We start from the raw sequence: 6,000 nt of genomic DNA, 5'->3' as shown, positions 1-6,000 counted from the left end.
CACCAGATGAAATATATCCCAGAGTACTTAAGAAATTCAAAGAGGTTATTAGTGAACCATTAGTTTCTGTCTTTAGGAAATCACTTGAGTCAGGTGAGGTACCAATAATGTGGAGGCAGGCAAATGTATACACATCTTTAAAAAAGGAGATAAAACTTTAACATCTAATTACAGACTTGTCAGATTAACTTCTCTTGTAGGTGAAATAATGGAGTCAGTAATAGTGAAGAACATTAGGAACCATTTAGACAACATAACTTGATAAATCAGTCATAGCATGGCTTTACGAAGGGAAGTCTTGCCTGACAAACTTGTTAAGTATAAATCAGTCATAGCATGGCTTTACGAAGGGAAGTCTTGCCTGACAAACTTGTTAAGTTTTTACAGTAAAGTTTACAAGGCAGCAGATAATGGTGATAGTTATGACATCCTATATCTGGACTTTGGTAAAGCATTTGACATCAGAGGCTCCTGAGAAAGGTTAGGGCACACAGATTAGATGGGAAGGTCGTGGCTAAGCAACAGGTGACAGCTGTAATAAACGGCTCTAAATCCGAGTGGGATCAAGTAATTAGTGGGGTGCCACAGCGATCACTATTAGAGCCATTGTTGTTTTTAATGTATATCAGTGACTTGGATAGTGGAATTAGTAGTGATGTTAGTAAATTTGCAAATGACACGAGGATAGGTAGATTAATTAGGTCAGAAATGGATGCCATCACCTTGCAGACAGATTTGGATAGGATGAAAGAATGGGCAGACAGATGGCAAATGTAGTTTAATATCAACAATGGACAGACAGATGGCAAATGTAGTTTAATATCAACAAATGCAAAGAGGAAACCCACACAGTAGATACACAATAAACAACGAAGTTCTGGTAGGTTCAAGGTACGAAAAAGATTTAGGAGTTATAGTTAGCTCTGAACTCCATCTGAGAAAGCAATGCACTGTGGCCAGAAACAGGGCAAATAGGGTATTAGGATCAACTTTTTGGAGTGTTAAAAATAGAAGGCCCTGTGCCCCTACGCTGTGCAGTTTTGACCCCCCATATTACACAGGAGGGATATAGGTCTATTAGAATCAGTACAAAAGAGAATGACTAAAAGGATACAGGGGATGAGGAGTACTCCTTACAAAGCAAGATTGGAGCCGTTAAATTTACATTCTTTAGAGAGAAATAGATTAAGACGGGGACCTGATAGAAGTCTTTAAAAAAGAGATAGGAAGAAAATGGTTCTCAAAGTGAGTGATAGCTTTAAGAGAAGATTACAGATTTTTAGATGGGGATGATTGGTGGAAATAGGTAGGTATATTTCATACAGGGACTGTCACATGTAGACCTAATGGCTTCTTGCAGCTTCCCTTATTTCTTATGTTCTTGCATTCTAGGAGTGTGGTATGCACCGCAAAATATGTACTACACACAATTTTTCTTTACTTAAACAAGGTTTTTGAGGCTCAGGAATGTTTTTAAGCAGAGATACTAATTTTACATAGATTTTCTTTGTCCACAGGTGTGACTGTTACCTTAACCCCCATGGATAATGAGGGATGACTATATAAATTATCAAGTAATGTATTTGATAATTAATAATAATAGATGTATATTTCATTCTGGGGATATCTGTGAACTGCTGTGTCAAACAGGTATTTTGGATTAGTCTTGTACCAGTAACAGTAAGTCCTAGGCTTGCCAAAACCTAATCATCAGATTATAAGATGCACGGCAAATTTTCAAATCTTTAGTGTATTTTATATAGTGGGAAATATGGTAAATGTTTTGTGTATTTGCATGTGTTGGGTTAGGCCTCAAAGTAGGGAAACAAATGTCAAATTTGTTCATTTCATGTGACAATACAATTAAAAAAATAAAAATAAAAATCCCAGCATAAGAGGATGAGCAAGCCTTGGAGATCCTGGGCACCACCACAAAAGCAAGCATGTGCTCTATGGTAAGAGGCAACAGGTGATGGAACAGCAGAGACATGAACATGAAGGGTCAGTGAGAACAGGAAAGAGTTACAGTTGTGTAGGGGTGTGGAATAACAACAGCAATTACAAGAAATACCACTCAGTGAAAAATTACTGCAAATATATACAGCATATCTGCAGATAGTGAAAATAAATGCACATGTGCTATGTGTTGTATACATATTTCCATGTACTGTTCACATACCTGAACAAAGATTATTTCTGGATAAACCACTTGTTTGCCACAACACTAATCACGTAAGCTTGCCTGCAAGAGAGGAGGAGAGAAGGGCCAGTGTCACACTACATTTGTCACCAGAAGAGAAATTCAACTATCTGGCCATAATGCATGATGCTCCCCTGCTTCTACTGGTTACAATGTTTGACGACCATTCATTTACTCAATGAAAAGAGCACTTAAGAATATTCTGATGAAAACTACGGAGAAAAATAATGGTTTGAAATTTCATAATATTTAGAAAACCTTGGTCATATTTCTGTATTTTCTGATTCCTGTATTTTCTGATTCGACTTATCAAATATTTAAGTAGTTTCTTGACCAGCATTAAATGCATGAACACAATGTCTACAATGTAGGGACTCTTTTTTAGTAACCTCTCTACTTCTAGTGCACAAACGACCTTGAGTTTAAACAGTGCGACTATTCACAGTGGCAACTGTAATGGGGTTGCAATACAACGTGACATGCTACAGGCCATGTGGCAGCACCATACCGCTGCGTAGGATGACAGTGACCAGACAGAGGCACACAGTAGGAAACTGGCTGCTGCATGTGTGTGTGTGTGTGTGTGGACATTTAACCAAGCATATGTCCCATTTAATATCCAGACACAGTATGTCTGGATATTGGATGAACCTTCTTACTAAACATCCAGATGTTGGAGAGATTACTGTGCACATGCTTATTTATTTTATGCCACAGTTCACCTGATACACTAGATGGTCCATTTTGGTTAATATGATTAAATGCAGTATTGATTGCACAACTCAGATCTATCTGTGAAAACCCAATAAAAGCAAAAAATATGAAAATGTGACAAATTTAATTCAAATTGCTCTCTAATGTTTATTACACATTTTATTTATTTGCTGTTTTAGAGGATGAATACTGAAATAAACTGTTTATCCTTAAAGAAAAATCTTTAACACAATGATATATTCATCTTTTCCAAAAAATGCCATAAATATAATGCATGGACTTTTGATGAAAATATTTAATCTCATTCCTGATGTGTGCCTCCTCAGCAGACAATAGCCACTATCTGGGGAATATGAGGGACGATTGGAAAAGTTCTTATAAACAGACATGCTTTGCTTGATGTATGGCATTTTAGGGAAAATCTGAACAAATCATCAGCTGCAAATAAGAGAGATTACAGAGCAGTTCTCTGACTACAACTCTTAACCATTTCCTTATTTTGGTTTTGTTGAGTATTCACAAACAGATGCAAGTTCTGAAATCAACACTTACATCAAACAGTATTAAATAAAATGGCCTATCTACTGTATTAGGTGAGCTATGGTAGATAATATACAAGTACAAGCATCTACCTCTGGGAACTTCATTGCTAAAGCAACTCCATCTATAAATGCTCCCAGTGCAGCAATTCAAACTTTTGTTTGTTCTTGCTCTCAGAGCAGGCATGGTTCAAGGCTTGCATTTTCACATGTCCTTATTGAGGTGAAAGCTTCACACAGCTAATTTATCCCACAGATAAAGACATAACTGATGGGTAGGCTGTAATATTATCAGAGTGGGCAAGGCTTATTTTGCTTGGGACAGGGATCCAGTAAATGACAGCCTCCATGAAAAGATTATGACATGTTGCCTGCCATGCAATGTAGGATTAAGGGTGAAAGGATGGGTCTGGTGGCTGCTGTACATACTTTGTGTCAAAAATAATTCATAACCCATATACTGTGAGGTCATAAGACCCTTGCAAGACAATAATTTTGCCAATGCCATTGAGACAATAGTAAAAATGTGGTCAGCTGTTCATATCACTGCAGTTGGTGGCCTGGTGTTTCTACAACTGGGACATACCTACCTCCAATACAACAAATTCCTCAAAGCTCCCAGTATAAGTAACTTGCCAATGTTGTGTTGCTTATAGGATGTTTAGTCTTGACTGACACTATCTTTGCCATGTAGACTTCCAACCTGGAAAAAGTTTTAGGATGTCAATGGATGTGAGCAAACATTTCTATTTTTTCACAATTCATTGACTTTCTGCAAGAATTTTCATTTTTTGATTTATTCTATTTCAAAAGAAAACCAATTTAAGTTTTACAATTTATCTTGTGTGCAAAAAAATGTATAGTAACCATGTCTATTTTTCAATGCAATATAAAGGTATATTCACCATTAAGTTGTATAAATGAAAATCCTAACTATTGAACTTTTAAAATCAATTATTCCCTTCCAATTTATTCTTCATACTTAGATTATCCAATCCCACTTGCATGCAAGATCAACAAATGCCAGTGTGACACAAAACATGTCATGCATTGCATTTAAGACATGTACCATAAAGTGCTCTCTCTCTCTCTCTCTCTCTCTCTCTCTCTCTCTCTCTCTCTCTCTCTCTCTCTCTCTCTCTCTCTTTGAAAGGATGAATCATAATCTTATGCTTGATCAGCTAACTCTCCACCACAGTTCCTCATTTCTCACAATTCAAACATATTACATATTACTCCACACCAGGAATAGAATGCAGTAAATACAAGAGTTAAATATATTCAAATATGAATACATAAAATTCCTACAAGTCATTATGAACATACTGAAATAATGTTAGTTTAAATACTTAATGCAAGTATTTGTGAATACATTCCATGAATACATTTTGTTGAAAATAACTGAACCAAAAGTTTTCAATGGCAAAATGACCAAGAACAATATTACAGGTGATAGCAAGGGAGGAGAATAAAGATACTGCAGTATAGTGCTCATCACATATCTAAACTAAATTCATTAAAAGAACATCCATAACTAGATATGATCTGGAAGTCAGATAGTATTGGAACCCCTCTGCATATAGGGGACATTAGGCACCTGCCAAAACAATAGCTGCTCCCAGTGAGGTCTAAAGTATTGGATCAGGAGGTGCTGTGAACTTATCATTAAACCAAGGTGTGACCTCACTGAACGTTTTCCCTTTGTGTCTCACAACACAAGGGGGCAGTCACAGCCTGCCCTCTAAAGACCACTCTCTTCCTTCACACAAAACTACAAGCACCTAATTACACACACACCCTTCACTCAAAATTTAAAATTCAAAATCATCATGGCAACAGCTTATGTTGTTACCGTATTTTTTTCCAATGGGCTCCTCTGATCACAATCTCATATCTGTATCTTGTCCTTTTGCTCCAATCCTCCCTTAGGATCCACCTGAGTGTAAGGTGCCTCTGGTGTTTTGGCTCTACTAGTTGGGAGACCTGAGGAGGTATTTTGCTGATTTTCCTTGGAATGACTACTGCTTCCATGTCTCTGTGTGCCAAGCACATAACAGAGGTGTCTGGTATGGAGGCATACATTCCTCACTCTTTTTCTTGACCTAAACCTTCCAAACCTTATTTTAACACAGCCTGTTCTCATGCTATACATGATAGAGAGGTGGCCCACAAAAGGTACTTCAGCCTTCCATCACCAGAATCTCATGTGCTTTATATTTCTGCCCAGAACCATGCTAAATTTGTTCTCCAATTAGCCAAAAATTCCTTCATTAATAGAAAATGTCAAAATCTTTCAAGATCTAACTCCCCTTATGACTTCTGGCACCTAGCCAAAAATATCTCACAATAACTTTGCTTCTTCTTTCCCTCCTTTATTTCAACCAGATGACACCACGGTTATCACATCTATCTCTAAAGTTGAATGCTTCACTCAAACCTTTGGTAAAAACTCTACCTTGGATGATTCAGAGCTTGTTCCTCCCTCTCCTCCATCCTCTGATTACTTCATGCTACCTATTAAAATTCCTCACAATGATGTTTTCCATG

General features: G+C 37.2%; 1 protein-coding gene across 4 annotated transcripts in view; it reads right to left on the bottom strand.

The window, feature by feature from the left end:
• Nucleotides 1–1,815: 1,815 nt before the first annotated feature.
• The window catches only part of LOC135089289 (major facilitator superfamily domain-containing protein 6-like), a 51,650-nt gene continuing 47,465 nt past the window's right edge, over nucleotides 1,816–6,000 (bottom strand). For 3 of the 4 annotated variants that reach the window (XM_063984791.1, XM_063984801.1, XM_063984808.1), the window contains exon 12: nucleotides 1,816–4,156. The gene's annotated coding sequence lies outside the window, so the exon portion shown is untranslated. The remainder of the gene's footprint in view (nucleotides 4,157–6,000) is intronic. The other variant, XR_010261443.1, reaches the window with a different exon arrangement.

This window comes from Scylla paramamosain, chromosome 3, assembly GCF_035594125.1.
Source record: "Scylla paramamosain isolate STU-SP2022 chromosome 3, ASM3559412v1, whole genome shotgun sequence".
Lineage (NCBI taxonomy): Eukaryota > Metazoa > Arthropoda > Malacostraca > Decapoda > Portunidae > Scylla > Scylla paramamosain.
Note: the sequence above shows the minus strand (reverse complement) of the source record. Positions and strands in the feature narration are given on the sequence as shown.